Source organism: Rhipicephalus microplus, chromosome 10 (assembly GCF_043290135.1).
Source record: "Rhipicephalus microplus isolate Deutch F79 chromosome 10, USDA_Rmic, whole genome shotgun sequence".
Lineage (NCBI taxonomy): Eukaryota > Metazoa > Arthropoda > Arachnida > Ixodida > Ixodidae > Rhipicephalus > Rhipicephalus microplus.
In genome coordinates, this window is record NC_134709.1 from 81,739,087 (window position 1) to 81,761,839 (window position 22,753).

The following is a 22,753-nucleotide window of genomic DNA, read 5'->3' on the forward strand; positions in this document are numbered from 1 at the left end:
TCTAATTTGTGAACATATAAAAGTCAAATTACAGCAAGACGCTGGCAATGACAGTGGCGCGCAGAGCGTCAGCCGTGGATGAACTGACAAGCGGCGAAGCACGTTGCCATTTATAAACTTGCCATTGAATGTTCTAGCGTTATCGCTATCGGCGACGTAGGTTACAGAATAAACTGTAATCTTCACGAGGTGGGCATGATCCCTGCATAACGATCTACAGCCTCGAGGCTTTTCGAACATCGTAGGCGGGGTTTACGTTGAACGTAGTGTAACAGGATGATAACAGAACTTGTGGAAAGGAACGTGGCAATATCTACTTTATGTTTATTTCCTCTCATTAGAAAACCTTTCAATATCCCGTAGCCGTTAGGTTTCCCATAGTGCAGCACTATATTTTCTAACGAAGAATTCTTCCTGATGCCCCGCCGTGGTAGTCTAGCGGCTAAGGTACTCGGCGGCTGACCCGGGATTGAATCCCGCTGCGGCGGCTGCTTATTTGATGGAGGCGCAAATGCAGTAGGCCCGTGTGCTCAGATTTTGGGCGCACGCGAAAGAACCCCAGGTGGCCGAAATTTCCGGAGCCCTCCACTACGGCGTCTCCAATAATCATATGGGGCTTTTGTGACGTTAAAGCCTACATATCAATCAACCAATTTTCCCGCGCATTGATTTCTCGAATCATCGCATTTCAGTTGAAAGTTTCAGTAGTCCGACATTGATTCATTGAAAGTGGAAGAAAAGGAAATGAACAAATATAACACAGAGCTAAACGAGGGCCATTCTAGACATAGAACCATGAAATATAATTCGGTTGCAGTGCCACGGCTATCGCCGTTTTCATGACTTTACCTCTTTCCAAAATTCTTCTTTCTGCCCTCTGGACAACTTCCCTATCGCAGTACCCGCAACGCCCAGGTTTGCAGACTCTTCCGCGCCTATTTGAATTGCTAACACGCTTCCGGTTCGTAAGTAATCCGATTCGAAACTGTCGCCTCGCAAACCATAGCACGGCACAAGTTGGCAGGGTTCTCACTGTATTCGAGGTTTCAGTAAAGTGACACAAGCTAGAAATGCAGAACGGAAAGAGCCCCAGGATTCCAGCAAAAGCCACACTCAACAGAATATCTATCCAGTGAAGACCACCTTCTGTGTTGTAATGCACGGTTGGCACAATCCTGGTTTCCTCGCTCAGTGCGGACGTTTTCGCCTAAGCTTCTCCGCGTCGTCAACTGAGCTCCTCCCCCTTTTTTTACGAACTCTCGCTGCAGCGTATGAACAAAAGAAAAAGCTAAAGCACGCATGCGTCTTGAGAAGTTTGCCACAAAATCACCTCTTCTAGAACGGGTGGACGTCGGCTTAAATTATGGGTCAACGTCAGACAGGGGCGAGGAAAGAATGACAAATTTTTAAACGCTAGAACACTGAAGCCGCGAGCCCAGCCACACACGCGCGGCCATTTCCGGCTGCCCATAGAACACGCTTGCTTCTTTTGTGATGTCATGCTGCTTTCTCGTTCGCGACAAAAAAGGATGACACGAAGAGCAGAATAGATGTCACGTTTGATTCTTCAAAAAAGGGAAAAACTGCCTTGCTCTGTATCTGGGCCAGTTCGTATCAGTTACACAACAAAATAATGCTTTTAGTGAAAAATAAGGGGTTTAGTGGAAAGAGAGAAATGTGACGAAGCTGTATTTCCTGCGTCTTTCATGCAGGCAGAACATTTCTTAAAGAAAAGAGTGCGCAAGGAGGGTCACTTTTTTAATGGAAAAGTACAATGGTAGAAAGCGTAAGCGCCTAATCATAAAGTGGGCTGCCCAATGATTTCAGGGAAAGGCTGAAAAAAAATAAAATATCTGCTCTCTGCATCCTATAACTAACATTAAATGTTCGTAATTTGTCAATGTGGCCCGTTCGTTGAAGATATTCATAAATTTTAGAAAAAGAAGCTGAAAGGCGTGTCATTAGGCACTTAATTGCTGTTTTGTACTACTGAATGTACGAATTCAATACCAAATACAAATTTAAAATCGATGCATGTTTACCAGATTACCGTAATGAATCTCACACGAAAGCGTTGTGTTAGGCATCTAAATTTTTTATTTATTTTTATATTTCAGTAGTAGTCACGCGTATAGTATGGTAAGTCAGTAATATACTGAATCTAATTCCGCACAAACGGCTTTAGGAAGAGTCAGGGCAAACTTGCAGGCTTCCAAGTACTTCCCAGTTTAGATTGTTATTTTCATAGCATTATATTGTCAGTGCTAAGACATTCTGTCCTTAAAAGCTATAGGCCTTAGACAGGGGAAGTGGAGGAAGACGAAGAAAAGGCGGGAAACGCTACCAGATGCGCGTCCGGTTCGCTACCACGTAGGGGGGGGGGGGGGGTGTATTAAGGGAGCCCTGAAACACTTGGTCATGTAAAAGTGGAGTAGATTCCCTAAATTAGCTTATTGCTTCACAAATTCAACGTCGCAAAAATTTTCAGAATCCGTTCCGTACGAGTGGAGTAACGAAGAGTAGTCGCACACTGCATTCGCATTCCCTCTTCTCTCGTCCCGACGAAAGCGCTGGAAGCTAAGCATGGGGAGATTGTGGGGGGGAGGGGGATGGCATGGGCAAAGAAAATAGGTCACTTGTACCTCGTGACCTTGAGCACTTTTTTTACTTTTTTTCTTGAAATGCGCAGCTTTTGTCAGTATGACCGCGTGTGCACGCGTGGACAAGTCGTTTCCCGAGGCGATTCCTGTGACGACCAAGTTAATCGCATTGAAATCAGCCAATGGCTAATAAAAACCATTTATTGTCAGTCGCTTGCCATGGGCTACGATTGACAATAAGTCATTGATAGTTTACTCGCGTGTTCTCAGGAGCCTAAATGACAGATCAGCAGCAATTTTTGACCACGCTCAAAAAGTGTTGCATGACCCTTTTAAAAAAAACAGAAAGAAGGTAACTAAAAAAAGGGTACGCGTGAGCTTTGACTAGATTGCTTCATTCTATAGTAGTGCACTCAAGACTAGAAAAGTATGACGTTCCACTGATGATCATCGGGTCATGGTGCCTACTGAAAGCTTGCATGCAAGCACTTGACATAGAACATCCATTACCTGTTGCAGGGGCTCGGCGAATGATAATTCCAGCCAACCAAAAACCACGCGAAGTTTGTCGTAATTTGACTAAGATGCTATGTGAATTCATTTGTGTTCTTCTAGCAACCTGTCAGTCAGAGATTCAGTGTTCACTGTTGCCGATGGCTACTGTGAAGCTGCATGTCACTGCGATTAGGGCGACGTAGCCAATGCTGCATTAGTTTTGTCAATGCCTATGTGAATTCATTTGTGTTCTTCTAGCAACCTGTCAGTCGTAGATTCAGTGTTCACTGTGGCCGATGGGCACTGTGAAGCTGCATGCCACTGCGATTAGGGCAACGTAGCCAAAGCTTCATTAGGTGTGTCCATGCCTTCCATGTTGTTCAGGTTTGAAGCAGCCGTCACCGATCCGCGTGACTGCTGCTTCGCCAGTGCAGGTCAAGCGTAACTCCCAGAATCCATAAACGATATTGCAATTCTCCATGCCAGCCGTGTATATTACGCGTTGCAAATCAGGGTGTGAAGGAGGGCGTTAAAGGGGCGCTGCAGAAGCAGTCATTGGATTTTTTTTATTCACTTCGGCGCCGACGGTGCCACTTAATCACTGTTGGAGTGGCTTCGCCATCTTATGTATGGTCACTCATCATTCGTCTCAATACCACTATTTGTTTTTATTTCTGGATAAACACTTTGGGAAGTTTACTTGGGTTCGTTAGAATTTGAACAGTGAGAAGAAAACCTTAACAGATTTCCGTGGAATCGGTTTCACCGTAAAGAGAACATGCTCGCTACCTTTGCTAACAATTTAAACGTGATTTAGTTGAGCGCAGTTGTGACTCTGCAGTGTTTTGACACAAAAAGTCGCACAGGTTGACGGAGAGGCCCACCTTTAGACACAGTGGTAGAGCTGAGTTTGTTTTTTTTTCATGCAGTGTAATGTACCCAAACGACCAACATTGGTGATGCAGCTAGCTTGATCCACTGGCTCGAGCACGCTATAACAGTCAGTGTTGAAACTCACTTCAACAGATCACACATGGGGACAATTATAATGAAAGTATCTTGAGTTTTTCACCGCATAATCATGACGTAATTATCACACGTGCCGAATCAGAGGGCTCAGGACACCTGGCCCTTTTGTGTACTTCGACGTGCACCTTAATTTGTAAAAACGAGCCCATCGTATTTCTCCTCCACAGAAATGAGACTGCCGTGGCAGGGGATAAATAGCTCACGTCTTCCAACTCACAGGCGAACATCGTAACCAACATCGTGCCTTACATCGAACCATTTGTGATTTAGCATTTCAGGAAGCCCATTGATGTGTGCAGAAGTAGGTATTGCTGTCTGAATTGGTTCTCTTTTTCTTTCTTTTTTTTTTGAGGGTTCCGCGTATTATTCACAACATATTTGCTGAACAAGCTCTAGCGCGAAGCATTTTACGTGTGAACGCAGGGAAGTATTGAAACTGAAAACTTGTCTGACTTAACAACCCAACAGGCTTAGGAGAATTCCAGCTTTTTCTGCTACTGCAAAAGACGGCAATGTTTTTTTTTTTTTTGCAAAAAGGTCATTTTGCGTATAGGTGTCTTGTACGAGTACACTTTGTAGATATCTTGTGGTTTATGTAGAGCACTGCCCAGAACACTTTGTACATATCTATCGGTTTATGTAGAGCACTGCACAGAACGCTCAGTAGATATATTTCGGTTTTTGTAAAGCACTGCACAGAATTCTTTGTAGATATCTTTCGGTTTATGTAGAGCACTGTACAGAACGCTTTGTAGATATATTTCGGTTTATGTAGAGAACTGCACGAATGTACATCTTAATCACCAAAACATTCAGAAGCCATTGTTGATTATGACTGGTTCTCTTTATTGGTAACCTGCCTGCATGCTCCTCAGCGGCGGAACCTGGTGGTACCCATCGAAAAAGATTGTGCAAAATCGAAAACTCGCGACGCAGTATGCCTGAAGTTTTAATGGCCCAAGGTTCCTCTCGGGCATGGCGCAAGCTTACGAAATCGTTGATGAATAAAAAATGACTTCATTTCCTCGGTATTTCAGGTGCGTAGATTTCACGATTGCTTAATAGTCAATTTATTTCGTAGCCTTTTGTTGGTTCACCGCTCTACAAAACTCTCAAATAACGCTTCAAGAAAAGGCGCAGTCGATGAAGCCATCCTTTACTTTCATCTCATTTTGTTTTCTATGTTCTCAAGTGGCAAATCCTCGTTTGATCTACCTTTACAGTACGCACTAAAATGCGCTATTTTTACGGAACCTAAAACAAAAATTGTGAAGTTATATTGTCCCCTCACCGTGTGGCATTAGCGCTGACGACTCTGTTCTACAAGCATGATTTTTTGGGGGAACAATTAAAATGAGATGGCGAAACGATGACCATCCGAAGTCACTATTTTCTTGCCTTTATCCGCAATCGCATTAAGAATTTCTGTTAAAAAATTCACGTATACCTTTTTTTAACCTCTTCTTTCGAAATGGTTGTTGTGTTGCAGTTGTCCTGGTTAAGCCTTTCAAGGTGATTTTTTTCTAATTGCAGTTATAAGTAAAAAAATATATATATACCATCTAGGAGTGCTGCTCTGCATAGAGAAGGGCATTCAAACTAAGTGGTTGATTTGGGATGACTAATTCACTGACTTCCGACAACCAACGTGAAGAAAGGAGTGCATAATTATTGATCGCGATGGCAATGATGAAAACTACGACTGGATGAGTGATGAGAAAAACGATGTCATTCAACGTTTTCACTGCTGGATTGCAATGTGGATCATCTGCGCACATCAGCTTCACCGTCACAAATAGTGCCCTAGATTGTGTCCTCACAATCACAAAAATCGTAGGCTCCCCGTTTGTTCACTCCCATGACAAAATAACAGGCACTCATTTATCTGTCACTAAGTGAAGAAATATGCAGTTACCGCTTCATCTAACAGTATTTTAATGGCCAGACAGATGTGGTACAGAGAAAGAAAAAAAGATCTTAATTATATTTCAGAGACTATCTGAAATCATTAGCCTGGTTTACCACCTGGCCTGCTACTCTAGGTGGGTTGTGATATTTTTGATATTTTCAATTATCGCATATTCCCACGGAGAGTACATACTGTCATAAACACACATGCATGCACAAAAATTGTCATTCACGAACCTTCGTTGCACTTAGTATTCCTCACTAACACCAAAAGCGCTATCATGTTACGCAGTACACAACCGCAGTCTTACCACAGCCCGGTTTTAGGTTCAAGCCGTTTTGCAAATAGCGGACTGCCATCATAATTAGTCGTTGTGTGTCGTAACGAGAAGAGTCGGGGGGCACGTGTTTTAAGTATTCGTGGCTCGTGCATGCGGTTCACGTGGGTGAGTCCAACGACTGCCTTATCTTGTGCTTGAGATATCAACGTAGACCACCAACCGGTGAACTCAAGTCTCATCCTGCCTGGTTAGTCCTTCTGGTGTATAGAAGCTGCATGTTGAGTTTGGTTTGTGCAAAGGCCCATAGCAGTTACGTGCCTCGCATCATATTGTTTGCTGCAGATTTTGCGAGAACGAAAAAGGCCACTGCACCTTTTTTTTGAAAATGTAAGCGAACAGAGATAATTGAATCATAAATGTCCATTGTCTTCTCATATCTTGAACATGACTTGTATATAACGTTACTAATTACTTTGAAGCCGCCCCAACTTATCAAATACAAAGAAGTGAAAGGTGGCATCGTTGTTAATAGCTAGCTCAACGCGTGGCCCGTATTTTCGACAGTAAATAGTATCCAGCAACGGCAGCATAACACAAAAAGGTACATTTCTGTTCACCTATAGATCAGAAGACAAGTGGTGCCCCCTAAACACTGTTGCTTTTACGCATAATGCGCAGCGAGGCACCATGAAACTCAACACGACTATCACTTGTACACCACCGCCCACTGGACCGTATAATAGCGGGCATCCGTCCGTTGCACGGCGTAGTCATGCTTCGCATCACTTCCTCGTCTGTAATCACGCTTGGCAATGTTCGATGCTTCGATTATTGAAGCACTATGGTAAAACTGAGGCCCAGCGCTATTGCCGCAGTGAAGCGAAAGTAGCAAATGGCTGTACATGAGTGGGTTCGTACCAAACTTCATCGGCCAGAGGTTTCCGCAGGGATCTGAAATATCGAGCGCACTTTGCCCGTGCTATAGCTGCATCACGATAGAGTGTTACGTTTTTGGGGGGGGGGGGGGGAGGGGAGGTGGGCATTGACTAGAAAACGAAAGAGGTGGCGCTAATCATACCCGATCCACCAGCAATTTCGCCTGAGTGCATAGCATCTACAAGACTTGATGCCATAGGTCAGTTACAATTGTGCATCTGAAGGTATGCGACGCTGAAAGTTTAGGGAGCAGACTAATAGAATTGTGTTGTACAGAGTGGTAAAACTGTACCTCCTACCATGGTCGTTTAGTGAGCATGCACCTTATCTGGTAGAGATGTGGCTTTGATTGCCGGCCAAAGGGGCTGCATTATGATGGGGGTGAAACACTATGATATTTGTCCGTTACCATTTTTATGCACGTTCAAAACTTTGAGTGGTGTAAACGGATCCCGATTACCTGAATACAGCGTTCCTCATAATCACAGCCTGGTTCAACATACCAAACACCAGAAATTGCTAATACATTAGAGCAAATCTGTTACGGACAAGGATTGCCATGTGTCGTATATGAAAATTGTCATCACCTTGAATTCTCACTCGCTCAATGAACGCCCAACCATTCTCTGCAGGTGGTCTAACAAAAGAAGCCCAAATGTGTACACCAGCTCTGCTGTGAACAATCCTTGCGTAATATATCGCAAGCTCAGCTAATGTTGTCTTGCTGCAATTACTAATCACATTTGCGGAAGCTATGTTTGTTTTCATCTACCTCACTCTTTGCAATCGACTATAAGTTAGCAGGACATACTGTGTTCGTTATCTTTCTTACAAGGCTAAACCGGAGGTTCGCTGAAGAAACCTGCAATCAAGAAGTCTTCTTCTCGTTGGTCGCAGTTTGCTGATATAGTTGGCAAATTATTCAATGTACACTTCTTCAAAATTTAAATCAATAGGTATATATTTATGGCACATCAACATTATTTGTTAATTAAAACCTGTCGTGTAGTAACCTATGAATGCCGTAATCATGCAAAGCTGGCGTCTTTGCAGCTCCTTATAAATGAATCACTCCTATATACTCAGAATATAGAGGCGTGTGAATCTTAGGCATACGGAATAATATTGCTTGCTTGAAAGAAGAATTATAATGAGCAGCACATAATGTTTGTGTATGATTACGGCACCGTGAAGTTAAGGGCGCGTTTTTAATGGTAAACACAATATATGTGCCTGTTAGCTCTCAGCAACGTGGTGCGGTCATAATTACAAATACCTACCACGGAGTACGGACGCCCTAACAGGACAGTTGACGCCTAAATACCTCGATGAGGTTGAGTGGTTCATTACGCCTTTGGTGTTCCTTTTTTTCATGCGCAAGAAATAGTAGTATAAAAACAAAGATAAAGTGTAAAAGTGAAGTATTACAGGCCGACGTCCACACCTACAGAGTGACAGCAAGAAGGAATGCTCGAACGTACAGTCTGCAAAGACTGGTTCGAAAGTACCATTGGAGATAACAAAATATTATTGTCTTTTTCGTGGGCTAAGTGGCCCCATTATTAGCACCCGATTTATAAAAAGCCTTCGACAGCAATCAGATTAAGAAGGAAGCTAAGAAATGCCTCAAGTCTGACAAGTGAACCTTGAGAAAGACTGAATGGCATGCCTGCTGCGAGGAAGCTATTTACACTTCCACGTTCGCTTTTTGTTTCGGCACCTAGGCTTCTTTCCGCTACTTCAGAGAGCGGAGAATGTCGGCCTGGGCTAAGGATTGTAGGTAGCAGTGTTTTTCCCAAAGACCTTCGGGACTACGGCCTCGATGACGATCATCAGGGAAGCGGCCAAGCGGCTAACGGTCGCGCTGACGCGGGACGTCCCCGCCTCTTTCAGGGGAACAGCGCGGAGAGCCAAATGCGATAGCACACCATTTTCGCATCCTGCAAATGCGCTTGCACTGTCTGGTGCTTGCCAAAAAAGAAAGTAACAAGGCAGTTGGCAGGGGATACAGTGATTCACTGAATGAGGGTTTGTCCAGCCGGAGAGCATCATGTATTGGGAGCAGTACGGTGGTAATCTTTACGACGACATCACTAAAAAAAAGGAAAGGTTGGGATTCCTGCAGCTCCTATGTATTCATTTTGTTTATTTTACGTACTGCAGCCTCAGTGAGGCTATTGAAAGAGCAGGAAAAGAACAAAACAACAACAACAAAACAAATCAACGTTCACGAGCAGGTGTTTAGAAATTCTTGAAGTGGTAGAGAACGAACACTTCCGGGGAACAAATGCAAGGCTTCTGTAGTTGAAGGCAAAAAGCTGTATTTGAACATGTCAGTGTGTGTGAAAAAAAGTTGTAATTTAGAGGCATGGCCACTCCTGGTGTCCAAAGATCAAGAAAATTTCATATATGATTTGAAAGCACCGAATTGAGAATTGATTAAATTATGCGGATATTTTAGGCCTTCAACGTGGTGGTGCTTCGCAAGAGTAGTGAGACCTGGCTGTCGAAGGAAATTTGTTGGAGAAACATCCCTGCCATATCTCTCACATATAACACGCTAAGCTCTTTTTTGAATTAATTCTAATTTCTTGATCGCTTAGTTCTTATGGGGGTTTCAAACCAGACTATCGTATTCGAGAACGGCACGAATAAGAGTTTTGTAGGTGAGCAGCTTGGTTTCTTAAGGTGAAAGAAGGAGCGTTCAACGTAAATAATTTAAACTCATAAGGGCTTCGTTGCGTGAGAAATCAGTATGTTTAGACCATAATAAATTGTGAGGCATAATGGTACCGAAGTACTTCAGTGTGGACGTCCCTAATAAACTAACATTGTGAAAAGCATAGTCCAATGTCAACGGGTAGAAACGCCTGATAATAACATAATGACTGTTTTGGAGAACTTAATATTCTTTTGCCAAGATTAGGACGAGATAGAAAAATCAGAAAATGAATTGTTAAGAAAGGCATGATCCAATGGAGGTTTAGAATATGATACATGATGCAGTCATCTGCGAAAAAGCCTATTTTCACAGAAGTGTGCAAACGTAGGTCATCAAAATAAAGCAAAAATAAGAATGTTTTTAGCACAGTAACTTGCGGAACTTTTGATAAAACCGGCATTGAAGGTGAGTTAGCAGAACCAAAGCACACACAGAAGAAGAAGCTCGGGTTGCTGGTGTGAGGGGTCAAGTGGGAGCTGTTTGCGGGACTTGTCCGGAACTCGCCAAAGACTGCCAGTGAATTTCTCACCGAGTCCGTGACTATATAAAAGGCGCTTGAGATGCGGACAATGCCGTACAACCACCTCGCCTCATTCAACTGCGCCGAAGCCTTCATCACAGATAACCTGCGTGAGACCATTAGACTGATCATGCAGGAGGAGCTGCGCAAGCTGTTACTTCAACGCTGCCTCAAGCTAATTCGATTGCCGACATTGACCGCAAAGAAGTTCGGCAGTCGCTTGGAATCTCTGAAGCACCACAGCCTGAACCAGGAGCTATGGGCTACGCAACTGCAGTGCGCTGCCACGCTCCAGGGCCACGTCGGGACACTACCTCGCCACAGTTCTACCGCCAGACACCACCGCCACTACCACCGATGCCATGCCACCCACCTGCGGGCCAGCGCTCACCTTCCAAAAACACTGACGTCTAAATCACCCCTGACTACCACCCAATGTGCTGCCCCTGTGGTGAAGCCGGGCACATGCATCGCCGCTGCCAGTACCACCAGTAGGAACTACGTGGTTTCGCCATCAACGCGCTACGTCTATAGTGGGGTGGAAGACCACGTGACACTACTGACTATCTCCCCGGAGCGCAGAGCACACCCCGGGGATCTCCTCATTCAACCTCTCTCGGCCACTATATGCCACCGCACCGTCGGCACTTGGCAGTCACCTAGCCCATTTAAGAAAAACAAAGAGCAGCAATCGACGGAGGTGCGGTTGCTGTGCGACAATCTATTGAAGATCCTCCGCCGACGCCGATGACGCGACCATACCTCAAGAACCTGCCGCACCCCGAACGCAGCTCCGATGTCTATACTTTGCGGTCAGCAGAAGAACTGATGACGTAACGCGATGAAACGAACTAGTGACCTCGACGTCCTCATCGACTGCCACAGTGTCACAGCTCTCGTCGGCACCGGAGATGACTATTCCGTCATCAGTAGAACGTTCGCCACGAACTTTAAGAAAGTTAGGGCCGCCTGGGAAGACATCGTAATCGTACTGCTGGAGGATACCTAGCTATTCCGGCAGGAATGTGCACAGCCAGAGTCGCTATAAAACACTTAATTTCCCTGGCGAGCTTCGTCGTACTACAGCATTGATCGAGAGATGTGATCCTTGTCATGAACTTCTTAAACATTCATGGGTCCGCCATCGACACGAGAGCTAAGTCGATAACACTATCCACAGAAACAGCACTGCCACTGCACACGCCGCCAGGAAGCAAAGCCTTGAATGTGCTCGAAGAACAAGTGCTCATATCACCTCGCTCAAGCCTCACCATGTCCATCTTCACTCCAAAACCAGAAGATTTCGAAGGCGCCGTTGCAGGCAATCACCACCTGTTGGTCAACCGGGATTTTTGCGTCGCAAGAGGAATCACTGAGCTCTGTGGAGGAAAACCAGCTGTGATGCTCATGAATTACAACAATGAGTACAAGCATGTCTTCAAAGGCACAACGGTTGCCTACATCGAATATCGGACGCCAGCAACGCTTTTGCCATCATCGATATATTTATTTATTTATTTTATATATTTGAATACTTTCCATGCCCGAAGGCTTTACAGAAAGGAGTGGGGGTTACACAACAAAGTAAGCGAAATGTTACAATTGCTGCAAAATGGAGAGTTTGAAGTCTGCAGGCTCGATGAGGGATGCGGTGGCAGCGGAAAGGCAGTTCCAGTCTTTGCTTGTTCTGGGAATGAAGGAATCACTGTAGTGGTTTGTTCGGCAAAATGGCACACCTACTCTAAAGCAATGATCGAAACGAGGTGAAATGTAAGAGGGGGAAGAGAGAAGGCTCTCTTTTAAAGATGGATTGTAATGATAAATTTTATGAAAAAGAGAAAGGCGAGAGCATTTTCGATGGAGCGATAAGTCGGTTAGATTCAAAATTTTTTTCAGGGCTGTGACGCTGGCATGACGGGAATAATTGCACAAAATGAAACAGGCTGCACGGTTTTGAACGGCTTCTAGAGTGAGAGTTAGGGTTACTTTACCGGGATCCCAGATGGCGCATGCGTATTCCAGTTTAGAGCGTACTAACGTTTTGTAAAGGTTTAGTTTCACTGACATGGGTACGGAAGAACAGGTTCGTCGCGAATATCCGAGCATGCGGTTATCATTATTAGTGACGTATTCGACGTGTTTCTGCCAGGATAGATTGTTAGTAATGTTAAGCCCAAGATATTCATACGAGTGCACTGATGATAAGGGAGCATCATTAGGAAGATACATGCAAGTGTTAGAAGCTGAAGTTTTTCGAGATACACGCATGCTTTTACATTTTGTTGAATTAAGTTTCATCCGCCAGTCACGACACCAAAGAGACACGTTATCTAGGTCATTCTGAAGTCTGATAGAATCAGTTGGGTTAGTGATTTTGGAATAGAGCACACAATCATCAGCAAATAATTTAATGGTTGAAAACTTAACACAGTTAGGAAGGTCGTTTATATAAATCAAAAGTAACAATGGACCTAACACAGAGCCCTGCGGCACCCCTGATGTTACGGCAGAGGTATCGGAAGAACAGTTGTTAGCAGTGACATATTGCGACCTGTTAGAGAGAAAGGACTTAATCTAGCCAAGCACATTATGGTCAAAGTTCAATTGATTTATTTTAACGAGGAGAAGTTCATGAGAAACGGTATCGAACGCCTTATGAAAATCAAGAAAAATGCAATGAGTGTTGTAACCTTCGTCAGAATTGGCAAAGAGATCGTTAGTGAAATATACTAATTGGGTTTCGCATGAAAATGTTCTCCTGAAGCCGTGTTGGGAAGGATGAAAAAAGGAATTTGTTTCAAGGAAGTCCATTAAATGAGAGAAAAGAATATGTTCGAGTAGCTTACAGGAAATGCTTGTGAGAGATATTGGTCGATAGTTTTCTGGAAGATGCGGTTTACCTGACTTATAGACGGGAACCACCTTTCCGGAATTCCAATCAGCTGGTAGCGATGAACACTGTAATGACTGATGAAAAAGCTTTGCAAGGACAATGGATGAATACATTTCTCTTAATTTCAACATTTTAGAGCAAATTTCATCGGGGCCTGCAGAAGAAGACATTTTTAAACCCTGAATTAGCCTAGTTAAGCCTACCCAGTTAACACAAATAGGTTCCATGGGCGGAAAATCGGCATGGGGTACATGGGGATATAATGAAGGGGCTGTTGTTTGAAACACTGAAGAAAAAGCATTATTTAGAACCGTGCAGCATTGGTCAGGTGGTACAACCAGGTTAGAACATGTTAATGGAATATTAGATCGAGATTCACCTCTCATTATGCTCCAAAATTTGCGGGGATCAGCCTGAAGAAGAGCAGGCAGTGTGGAACTAAAAAATGTTGGTTTTGCGTTGCTAACAGCGTCGTTATATTTCTTGTTTATGCTATAGTACTCAGACCAACGGCCGGGGAGGTTAGAACGTTTAGCGCTTCGGAACAGACGCTTCTTTTTGTTGCGGAGTCGGCGTAAAGTCGAACTAAACCAAGGAGAGTGAGGTTTAGTGCAAATCCTTCTGGTGGGTACGTGTTCGTTGAGCAAGGATAATAATTTGTTTTTGAAAAGCAACCAGTTATCATTGACAGATCGTTCTTCATAGGTAGTTATGAATTCCTCGGTAAAACGTTCCATTTCTGCTGTAATTAGTGCCGTGTTGGCACGCGAATAATCCCTAATAATTTTGAAAACCTTAGATCTCGATGGGCGGTGAGCTTGCGCGGTGAAATGTAGTAACATGTGATCACTTAGTCCATCGAGATAAGTTATCGAAGAAACGAGATCAGGTGAAGTTGTAAGTACGAGGTCTAGAGTGTTAGAACAGGTTGATGTTGACCGCGTGGGCTCAAGAACAAGCTGAGTGAGGTTAAAGTACGTACACAAATTCAAAAACTCTATATTTTCTGGTAAGTTTTGTTTGACGCTAACGGAGTCTGCACGCCATACAATACCGGGAAAATGGAAATCACCCATAAGGATCAAGGGGGAATTGGGATAGCGTACAATCAGCAGATTCAGAACATCATGAAGTTCAGAACAACAGGAGGGGGAAGGAGCGGGGGATCGATAACATGCACACAAAATATAGTCACGACAGGGAAAAATGATTCGCACACATACTATTTCTAAGGATGACTTGATCGGAACCACAGAGGAATTAAACGCTTCATTGACAGCAACGAGCACGCCCCCACCGATACGGACGTCACGGTCACAACGATATGTTCTGTACGCCTTATCGCAGTCAAATATTTCACTACTTTTTATTTTTGCTGAAAGCCACGTTTCTCTTAATACGATAATATCGGCTAAGCAAGAATCGATGGCTGAAGAGAGGGTGGCACGCTTAGTCATGACGCTTCGAATGTTGGTGAAAAGAAACAATACATTGCTTAGATTGGATTTGGGAAGAGATTGCTAGGATGATTCCGGAGAGAAACTGCTCGCGGAAGCGCCGCCACTATCAGGAGGCTTTGTACCACGAGGAACGCCTGTCTGACGGGAGCTATCAAGCGCGTGAACGCTGTTGGTTATTGCGCAGTATCCATATTGCTTCTTATTCATCACAAGTTCGTTGTATTGCAGCGAAAAAGATTACGCGTTTGCTTTTCCGCATTCGATAAGCTTTTTCCTGCAATGCCGAGTAGCTTGGCAGAAGTCCTCACTCAAAGAAAAATCTGTATTTTTAAGCTTGCTTTTTAGTGACAGGATGTGGTCCTTTGTTTTAAAAGACCAGAATTTGGTTATTATTGGGCGAGTCTTACTAGCCGCAAAAGAGCCTAACCTATGCGCCCTGGAAATCGCTCCTTCAGGTAGTTCAAATTCAAGAAAACGCGAGCGAATATCCCGAATGTGACCCTCAGACTCCGCCCAGGTCTCAGAGGAATTGTCAGGGATTCAATAAAAAATGAGATTATCTCTCCGCGATCTGTCCTCTAGTTCATTCAGGCGAGAGGTAAATTCGGCGCTCTGTGCATTAACTGCCTCTGAAACAGTTCGTTAGATTTCGGTTGCAGCTGGCACTACATCTAGCTTTTCAACGATAGATTCAACGGTTGCTAGCCTAGCCGCAAGGTCTGATACCCTTGCCGCGAGTGCTGCTTGAGTTTTCTTCAGATCGGCAAATGCCTCCATTACCTCCTCATGACGGTGGTCGTGTTTGGAAGAGAGGGCAGCAATAGCAGCAAGCAATTCATTGTGCTGTGAGGTAGAATCAACACGATTGGGCCCGGGGTTTAGCTCGACGTCTCCACAGAGAAAGAGCAACTTACAAACAAAAATAGTCACAGAAAATTTCATGAATTACACTTGGGCACGGGAGCAGCAGCGAAAATGCGTTATTAGAGCTCTTACAGTGTATAGATGGGGTGGTACCAACCTGCACAAAGAAGGGCGGTGCGTTAAAAGGCGAACGCATCGTAGCTGCTCTCCCGTGCCCACTGAAGGACGACAGGCGATGCCAGTCGTTTAAGTAGGCCCGATTAGGTGATGTCCACGACGATGGTGCTGCTGGGCTGCTTACTGGGGTAGTCACCATCTCCAGCCAAGGTTGAAAGTAAAGCCGATCCTGTGCGGTACTTGTTTCCACGACGAACGGAGCAGCAGACGTTGGAAGCACAGCTGCGTCACTCAAGATAGGATTCCATGCGCCGAACAGGAAAAACTGCACAAAGAAGGGCGGTGCGTTAAAAGGCGAACGCATCGAAGCTGCACTCCCGTGCCCACTCACGGGAGAGCAGCTATGATGCGTAGATTCTTCGTAGAGTCCCCGGAGTAGATTCTTCCGAATCTACTCCGGGGACTCAAACTCTTCAACCAGCTTTCGACGTTATACCAAGCCTTCCGACGCATAAACAAGAACACCTTAAAAACCTGATCCTGAAACACGATAACTATTTTTCGTCGTCGTCAAGAATTCGACAAACCCCTGTCATTAAACATCAAGTTGTAAGAGAAGAAAATGCTAGGCCACTCCGTCAGAGCCCGTACAGAGTTTCAACGTGAAAACAGTAGGCCATAAAGAAACAAGTTGGCGAAATTGTTTTACGTGACGGTCTTATTCATTCTTCACAGAGCCCACGGTCGTCAGCAGTGACGTTAGTGAAGAAAATAAAATGGAGTACTATGCTTCTACATAGATTATCGGCACCTCAACAAGATTGCGAGAAAGGACGTATACCCCATTCCCCAAATATACGACTCGCTTGATGAACTGCAGAACATGAAATAGATTTTTTCGATAGACCACAATACAGGCTACCGGCAAAGCGAAGCAGACGAGCGAGACCGAAAAAACACTCTCATCAGTACACCAGACGGCCTCTTAGAGTTCAAAGTCGTGCCCTTTGGTCTTTGCTCGTTGCCTGCAATATTCCACCGTGTTATAGACACCATGCTGCCTGAACCAGAAGATTTCGAAGGCGCCGTTGCAGGCAATCACCACCTGTTGGTCAACCGGGATATTTGCGTCGCAAGAGGAATCAGAGAGCTCTGTGGAGTAAAATCAACTGTGATGCTCATGAATTTCAAAAATGAGTACAAGCACGTCTTCAAAGGCACAACTATTGCCTACATCGAATATTGGATGCCAGCAACGCTTTGGCCTTCACCGATTCTGCCAAATCTACTCCGGCGACTCAAACCCTTCAACCAGCTTTCGACGTTATACCAAGCCTTCCAACGCATAAACAAGAACACCTTAAAAACCTGCTCCTGAAACACGATAACTATTTTTCGTCGTCGTCAAGAATTCGACAAACCCCTGTCATTAAACATCATGTTGTAACAGAAGAAAATGCTACGCCACTCCGTCAGAACCCATACAGAGTTTCAACGTGAAAACAGTAGGTCAAAAACACTGTCATCAGTACTCCAGACGGCCTCTTAGAGTTCAAAGTCGTGCCCTTTGGTCTTTGCTCGCTGCCTGCAATATTCCACCGTGTTTTGGAAACCATGCTGGCTCAATTGAAGTGGCAGACTTGCCTCGTGTACTTGGATGATATTTCTGGCTTTTTCACAAGCTTTGACAAGCATCTGCGGTACTTCGACGCTGTAGTTTGATCAATCAAAACCTTCAGGCTTACTCTGAAGCCAGAAAAGTGCCGCTTTGCATACGAGAAACTCGGGTATGCTCTGAATCCCAAAATACAACCACCATTGCTTCATGCTACCCACCCACCGCTACCCACCGCTACCCACCGCAAAAAGACCTGTGCGCCTATTACAGGCGTTTCGTCAGAAATTTTGCCCAAATTGCCAAGCCACTCACTAACCTTACAAAGACTGACATCAATTTCAAGTGGGAAACGCCACAGGAGGAAGCATTTCAAGAATTAAAACGACGCCTGCCGAGACTGCCGATACTCGCGCATTTCGACGAAGACGTCGACATGGAAAACACTAACACAAGCAGTTGGGGCTCGGAACGGCCCTGGTGCAGAACATTGACAGACTTGAAAAGGTCGTCAGTTATGCTAGCAGGTCGCTATCTACAGCGAAACTCACCTATTGCACAACGGTAAAGGTTGTCTTGCCTTCTTCAGGGATACCTCCTAGTTTATCCCCAACCTCTACGGCAGACATTTCAAAGTTGTGAGCGACCACCACACCCTGTGTTGGCTAGCTAACCTGAAGGAGCCTTCAGGTCGCCTTGCACGGTGGAGTCTGCGACTTAATGGATTCGTCATCACCGTCGTTTACAAGTCGAGGCGAAGGCACTCTGAAGCCGACTGCCTGTCTCGTGCCTCCGTTGACCCACCACCGCCAGAAAACAAGAATGGCGAATTCTCCTTGAGAACCTTGAGCGTCAATGACTGCAGAATGACCGCGAGCCGACCCTGTAATTAGAAGGCTTTGTGGGAAAGGCTGTCGAGGGAAAGGCTGTCGTGTTTGCAAAGGTGTTCAAGCGAGGACAGGCATCGTTTCTCTTGCGTAACGGCATCCTCATAAAAAATAACTTCTCGTCACGTCAGGCCAACTATACTTCATCGTAGTACTTCCTCGTAGTTGGTGGTTCCAAGCTGGGTTCAAAGGAAATATTCACGCCCAGAAATTTTTACAATGAATCTACGAATCCGATTAAATAAAACAAACCAGCTATTTGGTACCCTGACACTCCCCCTCATGTGGATTATTCTTTATTTTTTGAAGTCTCGATATGAAACCGAGCTCTCGTCTTGGGTACGTATCTCCACGGTCATATTTATTCTCGGCAAAGTAAGTTTCTAAGCGCTAACGTTCGCGCAGCAAGGGCAATAAACACAAGAATCATTTACGAGTTTGACAGCTGTACACGTGAAAAATAGAAGCCCTGGGCCATGTCAAGACTCTTTTACTGTCGCAAGACCGACAGCTGCTGTTGGATCCATAACCTTCGTGCTCCATTACCTTCCATGAAGCTAGGGTTCCATCAAGCGTCACGGTTTCTGCTGGCTATCCACAATGAAGGCAATCGTGATGGCAGCGATAAATAAAGCGGAGGTGGATATGAGACTTCTCCTCACCGCCCAGCATGTTCTCAGTGGCTTATACCGCGAAGCGCTACGCAAAGGTGAATTCGCAACGCGATAAGCCACACCTGGTGACTCGGTTTTCGAAAAAAACGCGCAACAATATCATATATATATGTATATATATATATATATATATATATATATATATATATATATATATATATATATTATATATATATATATATGTATATATTGTCACGCAGTTTGTTTACGTACAGACCTACTGGAGGGCCGAGGAACGCCAGAAGAGCGAGGAACGCCAACAGGCCGAAAATACAAAACAAACGCAAGCTCGGGTCGTGCGCGTACACCAGCGCTGTGGCGCACCGTTTCATGCTGCGTCGTCGTCGTTCGCATAGTTCCCTACATTGGCCATCGGTGAATAGCGTAGCCAACCTGGTGACTTAAGGCGTAGTCACTATAGCGGGGTCGTAATACGGCTTCAGGCGACTCACATGCACAATTTCTCGGCCACGACGGCGTAAGTCATGAGACTGTGTCAAAGGCTCAATCTCATAATTGACTGGTGACGTAAGGGCGAGAATGCGGTAGGGCCCGTGGTATCGTGCCAGTAATTTCGACGAAACGCCAGGAGTGCTCGGTGGAATCCAGAGCCGAACGAGAGCGCCAGCCTTGAAAGTAGAGAGATGTCGGTCGGTGTCATGCCGTAGCTTCTGGTGGCCTTGGTCCTCGGTTGTCAGTGAACGAGCCAATTGTCTGCAATCTTCTGCGAACTTGGCAACATCAGAAATTGCAGTGTACTCAGAGGAGTCGGGCGTGTATGGGAGTATAGTGTCCAGCGTGCACGATGGTTCGCGTCCGTACAACAGAAAGAAAGGGGCGAACCCTGTTGTCACGTGCGTAGTGGTGTTATACGCATACGTGACGAATGGAAGGACAGTGTCCCAATTAGTCTGGTCTGAAGCTGTGTACATCGTCAACATATCACCAAGAGTGCTATTAAATCGTTCTGTGAGGCCATTCGTCTGCGGGTGATATGCTGTCGTCATGCGATGAACCATGTTGCACTGAGCGAGCAACGCTTGAATGGCGTCAGACAAGAAAACACGCCCCCGGTCGCTCAAAAGTTCGCGGGGAGCACCATGGCGAAGAACAAAGTTGCACAGGATGAAAAACGCAACTTCCCTCGCGGTTGCTGCGGGTAGTGCTGCCGTCTCCGCGTAACGCGTGAGGTGGTCCCCGCCGACAATTATCCACCTATTTCGAGAAGACGACGTGGGAAGTGGTCTGTATAAGTCGATACCGACGCGGTCAAATGGACGCGCTGGACATGGCAGAGGCTGAAGTGTACCGGCAGGGCGTTGAGGTGGGACTTTACGTCGCTGGCATGCAGTAGAAGCACGTACGTACTTGCGGACAAATGTGTACATGCCGCGCCAGTAGTACCGCTGACGTAGACGGTTGTACGTTTTGAGAGCGCCAGCGTGAGCGCTTTGCGGGTCGTTGAGGAAAGCAGTACAGATTTCCGAGCGCATGTGGTTGGGTATCACTAACAGCCACCTCCGACCTTCAGACGTGTAATTACGCCGATAGAGTAGGTCGTCTCAAATAGCGAAATGTGTGGCTTGACGGGGGATAGTTCTTGAGACAAAATTAGCTAACGGATCAGTCAGAAAGGCGAGGAGTTGGGAAATCCACACATCTTTGCGTTGTTCCCATGCCATGTCTGAAGTCGATTGGTGTTATGACAGCTGAAGAAGGTGACGAGGAGTTTGGGTCAGCCGGTAGCGGCGAGCGGGATAGCGCATCAGCGTCGGAGTGCTTGCGGCCGGATCGGTATACAACACGAATGTCGTATTCCTGTAGGCGAAGCGCCCAACGACCAAGGCGCCCCGACGAGTCTTTGAGCGATGATAGCCAGCATAGAGCGTGGTGGTCCGTGACGACTTTGAAAGGGCGGCCATAAATGTATGGGCGGAACTTCGTCAAAGCCCAGACAATTGCGAGGCACTCTTTCTCCGTGACGGAATAATTACACTCGGCTTTCTTGAGGGTTCGACTCGCGTAAGCGACCACGTGTTCTTGGTACCCTAGTTTTCGTTGAGCCAATACAGCACCAAGACCGACACCACTGGCGTCGGTGTGGACCTCCGTAGGCGCATCAGGGTCAAAATGATGTAGTATCGGAGGTGCTAGTAATAACCGCCGAAGCGCGGTGAAGGATTCGTCGCACTCTTTTGACCAAGCAGAAATGCCTTTGGAAGCTGTCAACAGGTTGGTAAGAGGAGCGATGATGGAAGAGAAGTTGCGCACAAATCGACGAAAGTGTGAGCACAGGCCGATAAAACTTCGAAGCGTTTTGATGGAATTGGGCTTCGAATAGTCGGCCACGGCGCGGAGTTTCGCCGGATCCGGCAGAACACCCTCTTTGTATACGACGTGACCCAGTATAGTGAGCTGACGTGCGGCAAAATGGCACTTCTCTATGTTAAGTTGAAGGCCAGCAGAGGTGAGACACGTGATAATAGCACGAAGACGAACAAGGTGAGTTGAAAAGTCGCGAGAAAAAACGACGATGTCGTCTAGGTAGCAAAGGCACGTGTTCTACTTGTAGCCGCGAAGGATGGTGTCCATCATCCGTTCGAAGGGAGCTGGGGCGTTGCAGAGTCCAAACGGCATGACGTTAAACTCATACAGCCCATCAGGTGTTACAAATGCAGTCTTCGATCGGTCAGGATCAGCCATTGGAACTTGCCAATATCCTGAGCGTAAATCTAAACAGGAGAAATATTCTGCCCCTTGCAAGCAATCGAGAGCGTCGTCGATGCGAGGCAACGGGTACACATCCTTCCGAGTTATCTTATTGAGCCGGCGGTAGTCGACACAGAATCGAATAGACCCATCCTTTTTGCGCACAAGTACAACAGGGGACGACCAAGGGCTCTGCGATGGCTGAATGACACCACGCTTGAGCATATCGTCGACTTGTTCGTTGATAATACGGCGCTCTTCCGCTGAAACTCGATGTGGTCGTTGGCGTAAGGGAGCATGAGTACCGGTGTCAATGTGGTGTGTGATGTTCGCTGTGCGACCCAAAGATGGTTGAGCGCAATCGAAGGCAGAACGGAACTCTCGAAGAAGGAACAAGAGTTCCCTTCTTTGTGTCGGCGATAGCTCAGCGGCAACAGAGGGCTGGAATGAGTCTGGCGCGGGCAGTGTGGCCACAGGTGGCGTCATAGCTTTGAGCTGGAGGTGAGGTGCGTGTTCGGCGAACTCTAGAGGGCGCAAGAGGTCAGTTACCAAAACATTCTCCGCGAAGTAAGGTAACTGGCGACGATAGCGAGTTCGCGACGAGCATGGCGGTAGCACCGGATTCCACGGTGAGTACGGCAAAGGGCAGGTGTAGGCTACGGCGGCGGGTAAATACGTCAGACGGAGTGAACAAAACAGTTCCGGCAGGAGCGGCCGTACAGGTCAGGCCTACAAGGGCGGATGTTCTCGGTGCTATTGTCGTGTCTGCAACAACGACAAGTTTGTAAGGTTCACAAAGAAAATCCACCAAACAAGAGGTTGGCAGCGGTGTAAGGGCAACTTCTGGACGTGAGCAATCTATGATGGCCCGATGACGCGAAAGAAAGTCCCATCCAAGAATGACTTCGTGGGAGCAGGATGCCAGCACAAAAAATTCAATGGCATAAAGTTCACCTTGGATAATGACACGTGCAGTGCACACAGCTGTAGGTTCTATGCACTGCGAGTTGGCCGTGTGGAGCATCAGGCCCGAAAGAGGCGTC